The sequence below is a fragment of the Amblyomma maculatum genome, chromosome 2 (genome assembly GCF_055883805.1).
Source record: "Amblyomma maculatum isolate TAMU_Amacu chromosome 2, ASM5588380v1, whole genome shotgun sequence".
In the NCBI taxonomy this organism is placed as follows: Eukaryota; Metazoa; Arthropoda; class Arachnida; order Ixodida; family Ixodidae; genus Amblyomma; species Amblyomma maculatum.
Genome location: NC_139345.1, coordinates 190,891,372 through 190,909,326, shown reverse-complemented (window position 1 = coordinate 190,909,326; position 17,955 = coordinate 190,891,372). Strand labels below are relative to the sequence as shown.

General features: G+C 47.4%; 1 protein-coding gene and 2 pseudogenes across 1 annotated transcript in view; 1 reads left to right on the top strand and 2 right to left on the bottom strand.

Annotated features, from left to right (window-relative positions):
- The window catches only part of LOC146200768 (uncharacterized), a 225,915-nt gene that overhangs the window by 138,991 nt on the left and 68,969 nt on the right, over positions 1 to 17,955 (bottom strand). The gene's annotated exons all lie outside the window — the stretch shown is intronic.
- Positions 1,280 to 6,093, top strand: LOC146200771 (uncharacterized; annotated as a pseudogene).
- On the bottom strand, positions 14,852 to 16,013 carry LOC146200770 (uncharacterized; annotated as a pseudogene).

The following is a 17,955-nucleotide window of genomic DNA, read 5'->3' as shown; positions in this document are numbered from 1 at the left end:
GGGCTTTGCTCAGGGCTCTCATACACCCAAGTAAGATCAAATGCGAAAACCATAAGACGATCCAAGGATAGCGCACCAATTCCAAGGTACAGACCGGGAACTGCTAGAGTCGAACATCAAGCAGCGATACGTCGGCGACAAAACGGACGCCGACTACAGCTCGCCGTACACGGGCGAAGCAAATCCCGCTCTAGACAAACCCATTACCATAAAAGAAGTCAGACACACTGTGCTGTCTGCCACAAAAGACACCACGCCAGGCAAGGATGGCATTAAAAACGCCATAATGAGGTACCTGGACGAGAATTCAATCAACAAATTTACTGAATTCATTAACACACACTGGGAGCAGGGGACCATCCCGAAAGACTGATCTCGTGCGGTAATAGTAATTATTCCTAAATCCGGAGCAACTCTCAGCCTGGAAAATCTACGACCCTTTACATTAACGTCATGTTTGGGAAAGGTATACGAAAGAAGTGCGCTTCAGAGGTTGCAGACCCGCCTGGAGGAAAACGACCTCATAACGCACGCTATGTTCGGATACCGAAAACACCTCTCAGCACAGGACGTTCTCCTGTAGATCAAGGAGGAGGTTCTTAACACTGTCCAGAAATACGGAGAAAACATCGTGCTCGCGCTCGACCTTAAAGCGGCATTCGACAACGTCAGTCACAGGGCAGTGATAGACGGGCTCTGCAGCTTAGATTGCGGGCAGAGAATACACAGCTACGTGAAAGCCTTCCTGAGTAACAGAACAGCCACCATTGGAATAGGAGGCATCAGGGCAGACACCTTCCACACCCCCAAAAAGGGATAACCGCGAGGCTCAGCGATATCCCCTATGCTCTCTAACATGGTTATGATCGACTTAGCAAAAAACCTCGAAGATATTGAAGGAGCCAGGCATGCTATCTACGCTGATGATATAACGATCTGGGTGACCAGAGGATCCTTAGGAGAAAAACAAGACTGTCTGCAGAGAGCAGCAGATACTGTCCACGCATACGCCCGACATTGCGGATTTGAATGTCCCCCGGAGAAATATGAGGTGCTCAGAGTGCATGAGGTGCCCAGAGTCTACAGAAGAGGGTACAATCTGCACAACTCCATCGACGTCTACATTGGGGCGAAGAAGATTCCGGAAGTGTTGCAAATCAAATTGCTAGGCGTGCGGATACAAAGCAACTGCCGTATAGGTCAAACAATCAGGCGGCTAGCAAATACCGCAGCCCAGATCACGCGAATAATCGCAAGAATCTCCGACAGAAGACGAAGAATGTCCGAGGAGGACACATGTAGGCTGGTTCAGGCCCTCGTTATAAGTCGCATTGTATATAGTGTCCCCTAGCAAATTGCGCTCGAACAGGAAAAGCAACAACTGGAAGCAGTCCCGAGTAAAGCATACAAATGCGCTCTTGGACTACCGGTCAACACGTAGACAGAAATATTCTCTAAACTAGGTATAAACAACACAGTGCAAGAGCACATCGAGGCCCACCTTCTCGCGCAGAAAATGAGACTCATGCAGACGCAAGCGGGAAGGAACACGCTTAATATACTGTGCATTAGAGATGCTTGCACAGAAATAAATAGCACGGGGAGCATACCGAAGGAGAAAAGAGAGATCATTAAGGTCAACCCGATTCCGAAAAAACGTGCATCCGAAAATATACAAGGCCAAAAGAGAGGCAAGATCAGAGGCACACGAAAGAAGCTTCGCAGGGGAGGAGGAGGAGGAGGAGGAGGAGGAAGAGGAGGAGGAAAGGCAGGGAGGTTAGCTGGTAAAGGAACTGGTTTGCTACCCTGCTCGGGGAAGAGGGGTAGGTGGGTATAAAAGTTGTGGGTGAGAGAGGGATGGGTGAAGACAGTACAGTCACATCACAGACATGTCACATCACATCACGTCACAGATATCACGTAACATAAAAAAAAATCATAGCCTTTCGATCTGTCCTGTGCTCTTCATAAAGCGGAGCACTGCCTAGGCCTTCACGCCGGAGAAAAAATACTATTGTACGTTGACGCGACCACATACAAGGAACAATACGGAGCGGTAGCCATCGTGGTTGATCAACAGCTTAGGGAAATCAACTGCGACTCGATCAAGAGCAACAACATTCTCAAGGCTGTGGAAGCAGCAATCGCTCTCGTTATCACCGACCAGGGTGAGAAGGCTACTGCACTAATAATTACGGACTCGCAAGAAGCATACAGAAGGTATAGCAGCGGACGCATATCCACTGTGACCATTCGCATACTAAAGGGAAGAAAAATTACGTTTTCGAGATGCTTCATAACGTGGACACCAGGCCATGAGACTGTCAATGGTAACCAACGTGCCGACTCCAATGCCCGAGCATACGGCAACCGGGAGGCGCACAACGACTGGGAACTGGACGCAGTCACTAGACGCTATGGAGCCATCCTTGAACATCAAAGAGCATTAAGGAGGATGTACCCACCTCCCCACGAAAACCTTACTAGAGAGCAGTCGGTTGCCTGGAGACAGCTACAGCCTAATACATACCCCACCCTCAGTCTACTCAGTAAAATCCACCCCACGACATATGACAATAAATTCCAACTATGCGGTGAACCCCCACACTCTACCATGTTACATGGGCGTGTAAAGAAACACAGGTAGCGCCAATAAACACCACATCAACCCCGGAGCAGTGGGAGGCTCCGCTCTCCTGCCCGACACCTGATGGCATGCTGAAACTGATCGACAAAGCGCGCAAGACGACCAAGGCCACTGGGGCCCTGGACTGTGGGCCCCATCCACGTCGGCCGAATTCCCTTTTGGCTGAAAAATTTTTTTCATTCGTTCAACTATGAAGTCATTCCCGACGATACGACAGCATCACAACAGCTTCGCGCGCCTCCAGAAATTGTTCCAGAAGTATTGCTCCAGAGGTATCGCTAACTTCAGTTGTCAATCAGCGGTTTTTTCGTGATGTGTTCACTAACATTGTGTAATTAGGAACGTAATATAGCTTGTAAACATTTTTGAGTTATTAATGAACCATTGATGCCAGTATTTTTGTATTTTTTATTCTAGCCGCTCCAGTCTTCATAGCCTTTCTCCCTGATCAGTTCAGTTCAGTCGTTCAGTCGTGTCCGACTCTTCGTGACCCTATGGACCATGTCACGCCACGCTTTCCGGTCTCTCACTATCTTCCTAACATCACATAACTTCATCTGCAGTGCCTCGAGGATGCCATCTAACCATCGCGTTCACTGCCTACCCCTTCTCCGGCGACCCTCAACATATCCCAATATCAAATCTTTCTCCAGCGACTCCTCTCTTCTCATCAGATGACCAAAGTAGCTGAGCTTTAACTTTAAAATTTGACCCTCCAATGAGCAGTCAGGGTTTATGGTCGACAATATCGACTGATTTGATCTTCTGGCAGTCCAAGGAACTCTCAAGAGTCTTCGCCAGCACCACAATTCAAACGCGTCAATTTTTCGGCGGTCAGCCTTTTTCACAGTCCAACTCTCGCATCCATACATCACAACTGGAAAGACCATAGCACGAGTTATACGGATCTTGGTTGGCAGACTAATGTCTCTGCTCTTTACTAGGCGGTCAAGGCTAACCATTGCTCTCTTTCCCAGAAGCAGGCGTCTCCTAATTTCATGGCTGCAGTCTCCTTCCGAGGTAATCTTGGAGCCCAAGAACAGAAAATCTGTCACAGCATCCACTTCTTGTTCATTGATGCTCCAGGACCTGATAGGGCAAGACGCCATGATCTTTGTCTTTTTAATGTTCAGTTTAAGCCCTAACTTCTCACTCTCTTCTTGTACGCGCATCAGAAGCCTCTTGAGTTCCACTTCACTTTCTGCCATTAAAGTGGTGTCATCCGCATATCTAAGGTTGTTGAAACGTTTTCCAGCAATCTTCACTCCAGCTGAAGACTCGTCCAGACCGGCCTTCCTCATGATGCACCCTGCATATAGGTTAAATAGGCAGGGCGGCAGTATGCAGCCTTGCCTCACTCCTTTCTCAATTGGAAACCAATCAGTAAGACCATGTCCAGTTCTGACTGTGGCCTCTTGCCCTTCATACAGGTTCCTGAGGAGACAGATGAGGTGAATTGGAACTCCCATCTCTTGGAGAGCTTGCCACAATCTGCTGTGATCTACGCAGTCAAGTGCTTTCGCATAATCAATAAAGCAGAAGTAGATGGGTTTCTGGAACTCTCTTACTTTTTTCATGTTCCAGCGAAGGTTGGCAATTTGGTCTCTAGTTAGTGCCTCAAAAATAAATGAAATAAACGCAGACAGAACTCTGACGCATTCCTGATATTATATGGTTTACAGTTGTATTCAGACGCTAAGTGATGTCTCTTTTATTTTAGAGGATTGAATTTTGTCCGGAAGATCAGCATTCCACAGTTGACCCGTGAGCCAAGCTTACAACGAATAGCACGCGTTTATCTTCCCGAGAGCTCTAAGGTTTAGAGGATAAGTTTAGAAATATGCAAACAGGGCTACGGGCAATATCACTAACATGAACGCAATACACTGCTAGATTTACCGTTTAATATTTATTTGCCACTAGGCATACAGGACAGTGGGTCAGGAAATACCTGTTTCGTCCGGATGTGTTTGCTAAATTATTAACAGGACTTTAGTGATTGTCGGCTTTGAGATCTTTCAATGCAGTTTATGGAAATGTATCTCGCATAAAGGACGTCAGCCTTCCTAATTCTTGCTGCAAAAAGTTTCATTCTGGTTTTATGTGACCACAAAATGCGACATTGCCGGAAAGAAGTTTGCTGTCCGTTTATTTCCGCAAGAGGTGCGCTGCAAACGATGCTAGCATGCTTCAAGAGATTACACAAATGCTGTAGATTTGGTATGAAGGTGTGACACGATTGCGATTATTGATCTTTGCTTTAAAAACAAAATAAATGCGATGGTCAGATTAAGTTGTACTCGAAACTAGCACTGTAAAGCGTGTCTTGAAAATAATTAAGATGAATCGGTATCAAATATTTTATTGACAACCGAGGACAGTGTGTTTATAATTTATGAAACACATATTATATTAATGAAACTAAAATGCGTAATGCCCTGACAAGTTCACTGCAATGTGAAGGCCAGCGGGCACCGAGAAGGCCGTGTCGATGGCGGCAAGTACTCTTTCTAGCTCCGCTTCGTCGCTGTCCAGCGTGATGTGTTCCGCTGCTGGCGGGATTCGTCCCTTCTTCCTATTGCTCTGGCTGGTGGCCAGGAAGAACAAAATCAAAAAGATGCCCACCAAAATAAGTACGCAGGTGACAAAAATGAGGCCCCGGGATAAGCCACTTTCGTCATCCTCCGGTGCGGGTGGCCACAAGTAGTCATGCACCACTACTAGGCTGGGACCGGCAGGCGAAATGTGGCTGCGCCACGCAACAGGACCAATCATCCTGGGTGCCCACAGGGACTGCTGGCCACGCACTGGGAGTTGATATCGCCACAGGGGCGGAAGAGGGCGGTAGGCTGTGGAAGAAGGACGCAATAGTCTGCCGCGACCAAGACTCGGGGTTGGCTGCGGGTAGGGAGACGTAATTAGATTTGTACTCAGGAGCAGATATAAAAACGTTCGCGTGAATCCGTAGAGAAAACAAGCAAATTTAATAGAGAACACATTGTAATTTTACAGGCACGGCACTACTAACACGTGTATGCAATCGTATGATTGGAAGCATTATATTTCACGTACGCGCGTGCGAAGAAGAACCAACTCACTCCTCTTGCGGCCTGACCTGCAGCGGCAATCGGATTGTGCGACAGGTACGTCTCTGGCTGACACCGGCAGCCGGTCGTCAAATAACTCGTTGCTCTCAGCACTGAGCGCAGCTTTGGGATGCTTGTCTGCCGCTGCTTCGTCCCGGCCCCGAGTCTTCCGCTTAGAAGGCCTAGCCCGCTGCAGAGCGCCCTTGGTGTCTGCGGCCTGCAGTTGTGGCGGTGGTGCCTGCACCCCGGCCTGGGCTTTCTCGGCTTCCGCACCGACAGCAGCAACGGGGAACCTTTGAGCCTGTGGGTCCACTGTGGGAGCGAGAGGAGGACTTATGCCTGCGCCGGGGATTATCCTGAAGTATGCTGCCTGTCAGCCATTTCGATTTCTTGGGCTTCTACAGGAGCAACCGGCGGCGTCCAGAAGCTTCAGATGCTTCTTCCTTTACTGCTGCGTGGAGAGATGCACATGTGGAACAAAAGGTAGTGCGTGATAGAAAATAACGCGGTTGAGATACTATGGGGCCTAGAATTTTAAAAAAGGTTCTTTTTCTGCTACGGGAAAAATTGTTTTCGGCCGTGCCTGTGGATTTAAGGAATTAGGAGGGCACGTTGTAAACGAAACCGCTACTTCTCACTTCTTCGCAATGTTCAAAACTGCGTGTCATTAGTCGACCTCTTTAACACTCCACGAAACTAGCTTACCTATCTGCCGCCAGTCACAATGCTTGTGTTGCTACGCCAGCCTATCTTCTTTACTGGGATGTAAACGCCGTTTTGTGAAATACGAGTAAGGTGAAATTTGTGTGAACTTCGTGAAAAATAAGTGCAATGTCCGATAAAATAACGTATGTTAGCTGTACACTATTCCCGCCAGAAGGTGCATCCACTCTTATTGAGCGGTTCATGTTGTGAATGAAACCATTTATGAAGTATATGTGAAATGTATGCCGCCTTCTTTTAAAGATCTCTTCAGGCCGAGTGAGCTCTTAAGTAGAATCTACACACGCTGTATATTACCTCAGCACCGTTTGTTTCTTCGCGGCGAGACCATAATCAGAAAGCTAGCCTATAATATTTTAACACTGTCATGGGTTCTATCTCCTTTTTTCCAGAACTAACAAGAACTGGAACAAGTTATCGCCTTTATGACAACTATAACTAATCCCAATAAGTTGAGAAGCGCACTTGAAAATGCTTTGCATTGATGTATTTCGAACGTTTATTTTCATTCTTATTCACGTTTTCAATCCACATTTTTGTTTGCGTCTTAACATGTTAGCAAGAAGTTAAAGAAGAAGGTTGAACTGCTTATTCATTACGTATGTAAAGTTACCATCGTGTACTTTGTATTTTATTTTTCCCTGCTTATCATCAGCTGTAGCTCAATATCATGCATTCTTTTTTCATTTGCATCGTTTATTCTTGCAAGTTATTTCAGACCTTTCGAGTTGTATTGAACCCTCCCTTCTCTAATGTACACCGTACCCTAGGGGTAAAATAAATTAAATAAATCCAAGTGCAGGCCCCTGCCCTACTTGACACCCTTTTCGTGTTGTCTCCTTTCATTTTGATATTGAGGTAGTACACCAGTATCTTCAAAGGGAGCCTTCAGTGAGAATATTTGAAAGGGCCGCTGATAATTTTATGGTGACACTTCTTATCGGTCCTTAAAAAATTTCCAGTACTGACATCTGAAGGGAAGCTCCGAATCCCTTGCCTTGCTTATACCGCGTGCAGCATAGGCTTGTCGAATTCAGAGCGCTGGAACAAGGCACAGGCAGAGAGCTGTCCGCATAGAAACCGAGAAAAAAGTGAACGCACAATGATTTCTTCAGTGCGCATTACTCTCCAGTGTCGGTTATGCAAGACCGACGACGGAACTCTTCGAGAGAAAGGTCACACATTGCACAAAATTAGTACCATGTGTGTAGGTATAAATCGAGAGGAATACGATAACTAGAGAGTATGAAAGAGAACTGAACACGTATTGAGGGGTGGTCTTATGTCTCAAACCAAGCGAAAGTTTCGACCAGGGGGCATCTCTTCTTTGGGCAGGATGAGCATCACGAGGAAGGTTTAAATGCGCTTTTGCTTACGACGAAGAAAAGCCGGGAACGGAGGGAATGAAAGCAGGGTAAGGAAAGATAGAAAGCTTCCTTAGGTAGGAATGACATCGAACCGGAGGCCAGTGATAAAGAAAATCAAAACGCGGCTGCAGTAGAGAAAGCTACAATGCGAGGTATATGATGAGTCAACATCTCCTGCAGGTTCTGCGCTTCCACGTATTTCTGGAAAAAGGACAGGCATTCCCAACGGAGCTGATCAAATAAATCTATATCGGAATAATTCTCTAGAGATTTCCAGAAGTTCTGAAGTACTAGCATAGGAAAAATGTGCTAGACAGGAGAATAAGTAAAAGAAGGAAGAGAGGCGGACAATTAAACAAATGAAAATGCAGTAAATCAGTGATCCCAACCTGCCAAGCAGGGCATACTCAGAAGAAAAGTGTTCATGGGGGAATTATAAGAACCGATGAAGAAGAATGTATCCAAAACACTTAGGGCCCTGAAAATTGTTTTGAAGGGAGGGGGGAGGAGTGAATTTTGCTTCGGTTGCTTTGGTCTAAAAGCTGGTTGGTTGGTTGGTTGGTTGGTTGGTTTGTGGGGTTTAACGTCCCAAAGCGACTGAGGCTATGAGAGACACCGTAGTGGAGGACTCCGGAAATTTCGACCACCTGGGGATATTTAACGTGCGCTGACATCGCACAGCACACGGACGCCACTTCGTTTCACCTCCATCGAAACGCAGCCGCCGAGGTCGGGTTCGAACCCGGGTATTCCGGACAGTAGTCGGGCGTCTTACGCTGTCCAACATAATTCGGCTACGGCGACCATCATGGTGACCTCCAGGGCCCCCTTAAATTTTGTCCACCCACCGCCGAAATTTGACCTCAACTGATTTGGGCAAAAATCTGTCCAATTTAATATGACTATTGCGAACAAGGTGGTGGCCTCCAAATTTGACCGGTCTCACCCTCAAATTTGGTTCACTCACCCCAGTAGATTGACATCTGTCGATTTCGGACCAAAATGAACGTACAACATAATTCGATTACGGCGAACACGATGGTGACCTCCAAAATTTGGTTCGGGTCACGTACGGTTTACAAACCCTCGAAATTTGATTGTGGCCAATTTACATCAGAAGTGATCAATTCCTAATTGCATTGACCATCCTCGACACTATGGTTACCTATAATGTTGGGCATGACCATTTCCAGAATTTGACTCGGGCAACCTTCGAAGTTTCACTTTTACAATCCGTATCCAACCATTATTGACCTTGCCCGACATGACGGCAATCGGTCATAGCCATTTCCAAAATTTGGCCCGTGCTATAGCTAAAAAAGAACGTGCTTTCGTACTATAATCAACTTAAAAGAGATAATCCCTAGAATATTTTTTCCTTTTCCGGTAACCTTTCAACTCGTTCATTACTGAAGAAAACAGCTTAATCACGTAATGTTACACTTTTTTTCTATTTATATCCCGCGTTTTTCTCTGTACTTGCTTTCTCTTACCTATACAAGCTTTAGGACCGTCACTCTGCTTGTCGAGAGTGGAAATGAGTGAGTCCGTGATGAGTGAGTCCCGATGATGTCGAAATGAGTAAGCTCAAATGGGTCTTGAGTTCAAATGAGTGAGTCCTGATGAGTCTGATTTCAGATGAGTCGCGAGCCAAAAATGTGTGAGTCGAGATGAGTGAGTTCAGATGAGTCGTGAATTGAAATGAGTGAGTTCATGATGAGTGAGTTCAGATAAGTTGTGAGTCGAGGTGAGTGATTGAAGATGAGTCACGCGTCAAAAATTAGTCGAGATGAATGAGTTCAAATGAGTCGAGAGTTGTAATGAGTGAGTCAGTCCAGATTAGCTATGAGTCTGAGTGAGCGCTAGTGTGTCGTCCTCATGCGTGAGTTTGAGTTCATGAGTCTGAGTGAGCCCGAGTGAGTCGCCAGTTTACGTATGTTTGAGTTAATGATGTGAGTGAGTCCGGCCTTGTGTGTCTGAGTGAGTCTGAGTGAGAGTGAGCCCGCAAATAGAACAAATTTTTCTGAGTGAGCCTGCGTGAGCACACATGATTTTGCCGGCCTATGGCTATGCACGACTAGGCTGGCTCGTTCACATCGCTGTGCACCAATGAGCAGCTAAACCGTGATTTCATTCGCGAGATATTCCGATGTATATAAACAGCAAAGAAAGATATATATAGCCACCGCAATACAACACTCCATTAAGAACAAATTACCTGCATTAATCGCCAGAGTCCAAATAATTGCGTAACGAAAAACGAAATTGCTCTACATTATCAGCTCACCAAGAAGCTTACACATTATTAGAATTACACAGGCAATTCGAGTCTGCTAGGATCTAATTAGCGACTTGTGCCCATTACTCACTCGATCACTGAAGATCATGATTTTTCAACCTCTGATCAAGATTTCATTTGATTTCATAGGAACTCTCTAGGCCGGACTCTGCAAGACTTAGATCATAATCTGAATGCGAGTCCGGGCTCACTGATGACTCCGATCACGATCGAAATGTGAGTCCGGACTCACGACTCAGATCATGATCTGAGTGTGAGTCTGGACTCAAACTCAGATCGTAATTTGAGTGAAACCGGGCTCACGGCTCAGATCACGATCTGAGTGTGAGTCCAGACTCACTAACGACTCAGATCATGATCTGAGTATGAGTGTGCACTCACGACTCAGATCATGATCTGAGTGTGAGCCTGAATGAGCCCGAGTGAGTCGACCATGAGTGAGTCCACCGACCTGTGTGCCCAAGTGCCGAACTCATGACACGGAGTGGACATCCCAGATGTGTGGAAAAATACTTTGACGGTTGGGCCGCTCACCAGAAATTTAATTGGGAGTATAATCAGCTGAGGGGTGAAGCCAGGGCACAATGTATACAAAATAACTATGGCAGTAAGACAGCCACATATTACGTGGATGTAGCGAGTCCCAGCGAGGACAGCATCTGCACCATTGCTGTTGTGCAAGAAGGAAAGCAGGGGAACGGGATATCGGTAAAAACTAACTACGCACTAATGTTGGAGGAAGTGGCGATTGCACTGGCCGCGACCAACTCCAACGCAGCGTACATAATGTCAGACTCGCCACAGGCCTGATGAAATTACTTGCGTGGTAGGATAGCGCCATCACCCGCAGAATATTATTGGCACATACAAGCAGTTCAGAATCGGCTACTAATAAAAACCACATTTATTGGTGCCCGGTAACCAGGGGGTGGAGGGGAAACAGACCGCTCACGCGGCTGCACGAGCGTTCCTCCGGTTCTATCCATTCAACGACACCACCCCACTCATACCTTAAGCGGAGATTACAAATCATTTACGCCTCTACAGGAGGGCATTCCCTGGACCCGGCAAAGGAAGTGACAGATATAAGGAGTGCTACCAAACCGGGTGTTTTCTAAACCTCACCACAGTAAAACACATGGACCCAACATTCACAGGTAGGTGCAAATTCTGCGGGCGGTATGCTGACCTATACCAAATAGTATGGACCTGCCAGCAAAATACAAATAAAAAAGGTATAAAACGGGCAACTATGGAGGGCTGGGAGGCGGCTCTGTCCAGCTCGGACATGGAGGCCCAGCGTGCCCTGGTCCAGAGAGTTCGGGCAGCGGCGGCGGCGAATGGCGTCCCGGAATAGGGTCAGTGCACCCAGCGCCACAGCCATACGCACCTCTCTTGTGTAAATAAACTTTTTCTCAACATCCTTTAGGCGCACCTACTAACATTTCCCTAATAAACCTAAAGTCCTTTTAAAAGGAGCAGAATCAGAGGACGATGGGAGGCCGCTCTGGCAGCTCACAACCGGAGCTAAGCTCCGCATCGAGTACTGGGTCTTGAATGTCGCCTAGGACTAAATCTAGAGCGGCCTGAGGGTCTTTCACCATAATGACCCTCCCCTTCCCCTTTACCCACTCTCGCCGAGCCACCAACGTGGCTCAAATAGTTTTGCCACCACCGCCACCACTAAGATGTCACTTAAGAGGAGAATGGCGGAAGCCTACCTTTCCTCTCCTATCATTTACTTCTCATCGTTTGTGATTTATCGGACGCCGGGGTGGTGCAGTGGTAAGACGCCCGACTACTGTGCCGGAGTACCCGGGTCCGTAGTCGGCCTCGGCGGCTGCGTTTCGATGGAGGCAAAACGAAGAGGCGTCCGTGTGCTGTGCGATGTCAGCGCACGTTAAAGTTGTTGTTGTGGCTGTAAGAAGAAGGAAATGAAAATGCACGGGTCTGCAACTGGCTCTGTAGCTGAGCCACCTCCGCTGCCTGATTTATTGATTTATTTAAAAACTGATTTATTTATAGGAAGGGAAAGGCGCGGTAACTGTCTCACCTGTTTTCTGTGGACACCGCAACCGCACCGTAAGGGAAGGTAGGAAGGTGGGAGTGAAAGTGGAAAGAGTGAAAGAGGAGCCGTAGTGGAGGGCTACGGAGTAATTTCGACCACCTGCGGACCTTTAACGTGCGCTGACATCGCACAGCACACGGACGCCTCTTCGTTTCGCACCTCCGCTGCCTCGTGCAGACAGAACAGAAAATAGAGAAGAAAGAAAGGGAAGAGGGAGAGAAAGACGCGCGCCGCGACAACAGCCGTCGTCCGCCACCAGCGGTGGCGTGCGCAATAACGGCTTACAACAGATAAAAAATTCGGTGCCAGGCTAACCTCCGCCGCAAGCGGCGGTAACCCACCTGTACCAGCCCCGTCGTTAGTTGATTGGTTGGTTCACCAACCAACCAACCAACCCTCCACAATGTAGTAGGAGGAGGCGGAAAAAACTTTATTAAACGAGCGAGTTTGGACCCTTCAAGGGACCAGGGCAAAACCTCCTAGACTTGTTGCAGGCCTGCGCGTCACGTGCCTCGACGTCAGCTACGTCACCACTGCCCGTCCCAGGCGACGCGTCGCTTCCAAATCTCCCCTGCTGGCTGGCGCTTGCTGCGTAGCCGCGCTCAGGCTTTCCACGAAGCTACGCGTGGTTGGTGCGCAAGAAGTCACGTGTAGATGTAGCACATTATTGTTGAGATGTAGGAAGAGTTAAAATAAAAAATAGAAAAGAATGAGAACGTTTGACAAATAGCATGTCGTGACGTTCGCTCCAGGTAAACATATGGGCTTTATAAATGCAAAATGCTTAAAAGCTTTACAAATGGGGACAAAATTTATTTTCGACACTCATGATGAAACACAATCAACAGACAACAATTGCTTTCATTATCACTTTTTGGTGACTGTCTTTATTTGCGTGCTTTTGCATCAGCTTTTGCAGCAGCAGTGGCAGTATCGTTCCTGTCTTTACAATAATTGTTCAGTATTATATTTGTAGCACATTTTGCTGCCATGTTAATTACAAGTTCAGGCTCATGGCCGTTTTCACATGTGCACAGTTCTTCGATCTCTGGCAGGCTTTCAATCACAAGGTGCTTCACAATGTCCCTGTGATTAGACATCTGTAAGAAGTTCGTGGCATTTTCGGGCTGCAGCAATTTTTTTACTTCAACTTCGGCGTGCATAACGCTGGTAACAACACACGCACTGGGAAATTTTAAGCCCCCTCGACTGAGGTTCGCTGTTACTGAGTACATATCCGTGTCTCTCTCGTCATCTCTCTCAACAACAAGCTTTTCCTTGCAGGTGTCGCACTTCAAAACTTTCAAGACAGAGTGCGCGCAAAATCCTGCAACGTAGCCAAACACAGCAACACGTGAACTCAACTTGTCTAAGTCTTCAGACTCTACGGTAATGTCGAAAGACGCTTTATGTGGGGCACTTTGTGAAGAAGCAGTGTCTAGTAGATCATCATCGCTTAATGCCGGAAGGGTGCTCTGCAGTCGCAGCCTGCCTTCACATTCATAAAGTTGTCGGATGCTAATTTGATAGTGGCCTCCTGCCATTTGCCTGTACTGACCGAACCTGTGTTCGAGACCATCTGTCTGCACCTTTCCAAGAAGTACGTACTTATAACCAAGTTCAACAGTACAGTACTTTGTGAACTCCAGCAAAGCGTAGGCTGAATGCCTCCAAGCAGTAAGAGTTGCTCTTGTGAGTGTACCATTGTCATGCTTATAAAACTCCCACACGTCCAACCAAGTCACCAAGGCACCCAAGGTCAGCTTAGGGTCATCTGTCCTTGATGAAGCTGGCTGCTCGTAAACATCCCGATGGTGATACCCTTTGTGCGGTGTTTTAACATTTATAATTTTCCACCATCTAACGATTACTCTAACAAAATTTGCAGTCTGCTTAGCATGTTGAAATGCTGGCAAGTCACTGTGGGCATCTAATGCTTCAGCCACAAATTCATTGAATACCTGTAAAGCGAGCTTGACATTCTGTCTGTCTAAGTTGCTGGGGTTCAGTGCTTTTGAGGAGAGGTGGTAGCTGTATTTTAGGAGCTGCGAAGCTTCGTGCTTATGAAGCTCACGTAGTTCCTTGAAAGAAGCCCACTGTATGGCGTCATGATGCACTGTGTTATTTGAAAGGTCAAACAGTGGGAAATAAAGGTTAGTTCCAGGATTTTTTTTATTTATCCATTTGTTTCTAATGCACTTGAGCAGATGCACGGCATCAACAACATAAAATAAAGGCCGTGATGCGTCAGCCGGATTCGGATAAGCTATTTTCAGCTTGGGGGGACTTGAAAACATACTAAGGGCTTTCCTGTTGATCGAATTGTTATCCGACACAACAGCTAGCACTCTGAATCCAATTTTTTCAAGCCCGAGGATGACTTCCTTCAGCACTTTGTGCAGAGACTCGGCATTCAGCGTTCGCACAGGAAGAATGTGTGCAACTTCTCGAAAAGAGCTGAGCATGCTCTGCAACATAAACACATGCGCGGATGTAGCGGCCACACTGGAGTTTGCCGCTGCTCCACTGATATTGCCACCTTTATAATAAAAAAATGGTTGGATATGGATTTCATCTACCATCAGAACAATATCTTTTTCATATTGCTTCAGTTGTTTGGATCTGTGGGCAATGTATTTCAGAAAATTACCATCCCCAGATTCATTTTGCGGTGACAACTGAAATGAAGAGCACACATTTTTTATTGTACTCGGATGTGGCAAGACAAGAACACAAGATGACCTAAGGAACTTGTATGCGTGAGGGGATATGGTGGGCAAAATACAAGCAAGCACCATAATCTCTGATGAATATTGGATGCGTTCCTTTACAAGCAATGTCACCTGTTCTTTCAAAAATCTAATCATATCCCTTTTGCTGTCTGTGTTGTGTACCTCAATTTTTTTCCAGAAGAGCACAAAAAATATCTGGAAGGCCATCAGAGGGACACTCGTCGCTCTCAATGCGTTGCATTTGATTCAATAGTTCCAGGAGAACATTGACATCCATGACCATATTTGGCACCAAGTAATTTCCAAAACGCTTCAAACGTTTGCCCGGGAAACAAACGCTTAACTCCATATCAACGGAGATGGTCACGGATGACTGCAAAACAGGTGCACTCTCGTTCACTATGTTCAAGAACAGCGCACAGTTAGGGCGATGAATGACTGCCCACACATCAGGTACACATACTGTCTTCAATCGTTCTTTCAGTTCAGGAAGCGAGAAAAAACTACGCTTAATTTCTTCACTGTGCTAGGAAGCTGCGGATTCAGAAATCGCACGAGCAAGGTCTGATGCTTCTCGGCGCGCGTGTTCGCTTGCTATCTGGTGATATTCTGGAAGGGCAGGCGTGTTGCTTTGACAAGTAGGATGGGCATCCAGGAAAGAGAGCAGGCACTGATCCTTTTCGAAGCCGGGGTACTTTCAATGAAACCTCAAGCACTCGCCCGGTCCTGGGATCCGTGTGCGAAGTCTTCCGTTCAAGACATGACTCCTCAAAGTGCAGTGCGCATACCTGCATGCAAACAAAAGCGAAGGCATACTGATAATATGCGACTGCTAGAGCGAAATACCTGCTGTATACTGTTCTCGTTCGATAAAAAAGAATAATCGGATTGCGCTTCAAACGTAGCCTAGAAGCGCAGTGTAACAAACAAATCTCTTACCTTGTTATTCTCTGTAGGAATAAAATTCTTCCTCGGTATCGCCCGCAGCCACTTCGTGCGTTGCACTTCGTCCTTCGGGAAGGAAAACACTTGGGCTTTTCCCCTGTTCGGTAATTGCTTGAACATGGCGGTACACAACACTTGTTCGGCATGTCAAAACCAGCATATGCCGCAAAATATGGGCGCACAGCAACCAAATAGGGCAAGAAAACACGCGCAGAACAGCAGCCCGCTCGCACACGGCACAAAGCATATATGGCGCGCGGCTGACTGGTCCCCGGCGCCGGGACGCAGGGAGTAGGCCGGCAGGAAGTGACGTCACGTCAGAGCGCGCAGGCCTTGAAAGCTGTCTAGGAGGGGTTGCCCAGGGCCACCGCACGGCCCTCACATTACGCGCATGTGTCCAGGTCACGTAGGGCCATGGCACTGGCACCCCGGTCCACACAGCAAAGTTGTATGTCTAGGTCCTGCGACATAAGGAGGGCCTCCCATTCCTCCCATGATCCGATCGCGGGCTGTCCCTGCGGGGGAGGATCGGCAGGGCAGCCGAAAAGAATGTGGTCCAAAGTGGCGTGCAACTCTCCACAGAGTGTGCACTCAGGGGAAACGGGTCGGTAGTAGGATAGGCGTTGAGGGGTGAGAAGCAATTTCGACCATCTCGCCAGGTGGCGCCGAGGAGTGAAGATGCTGCCACGTCGACATCTGCTGTTATTGGCCTTTTTCGGCGGCTTTTGGGTGCACCCAGCAACATCTCACTCCATAGCCCTCCACTACGGCTCCTCTTTCTCTCTTGCAACTTTAACTTCCACGGCGCCGTTCAGGTGTCCACAGACCCAAATATGACAGCTACTGCGCCTTTACTTTCCTGTGAACCAATTATTATTATTATTATTATTATTATTATTATTATTATTATTATTATTATTATTATTATTATTATTATTATTATTATTATTATTATTATTATTATTATCGACTGATGCCGCTGACGCCGCTAGCGAGTGAAGCGAGTGAGAACGGGATGTAGGCAATACCTGAGAGGTTATAGTTTCTTTGCTGACCACACTGTAAACTTAGCTGACTATTTTCTCGCTAGAGCAGGCACAGAACTACTTTGCAGCTTCACGTGTTTTTTAGCATGGCATCTTAATGTTGGTGGGTATCGCATTCCCTGCCCTGATGGGGCTGGGGTAGGCAGGTCACCGCCGCTTACGGCGGAGGCCAGCCTGCCACCGAATTTTCTTCTGTTGTAGACCGCCATTGCACCCGCCACCGCTTCAGTGGCGGACGACGGCTGTTGTTGCGGCGCGCGTCTTTCTTTCCCTCTTCCATTTCATTCTTCTCTATTTTCTCTTCTGTCTGCACGAGGCGTCCGTGTGCCCCGCCGGGGTGGTGCAGTGGTAAGACGCCCGACTACTGCGCTGGAGTACCCGGGTTCGAACCCGACCTCGGCGGCTGCGTTTCGATGAAAGCGAAACGAAGAGGCGTCCGTGTGCTGTTGGTGCTGTGCGACGTCAGCGCACGTTAAAGATCCCCAGGTGGTCGAAATTACTCCGTAGACCTCCACTACGGCCCCTCTTTCTCACTTTCCACTTTCACTCCCACCTTCTTCTCTCCCTTACGGCGCGGTTGAGGTCTCCACAGATAACAAGCGAGACAGTTACCGCGCCTTTCCCTTCCTATAAATCGATCAGTTTAAATCGATCAGTTCGATCAGGCGTCCGTGTGCTGTGCGATGTCAGCGCATGTTAAAGATCCCCAGGTGGTCGAAATTACTCCGTAGCCCTCCACTACGGCTCCTTCCACGTTCCTCCCTTCCCTTACGGCGCGGTTGAGGTGTCCACAGAAAACAAGTGAGACAGTTACCGCGCCTTTCCCTTCATATAAATCAATCAGCTCTGCTAAATCAGGCAGCGCAGGTGGCTCAGCTAAAGAGCCATTAGCAGGCCCATGCATAACAACAGCTATCGCGTTCGTGTTATGTATAGTCCAGCCAGGACATTTGAATGGATCTGAAGTATGTATTAGCCTAATTAGCTGCCTACTCCAGTCTGAGGCTAGGTAAGCAAAGGTAGCTGGTCAAGAGGGTATGTC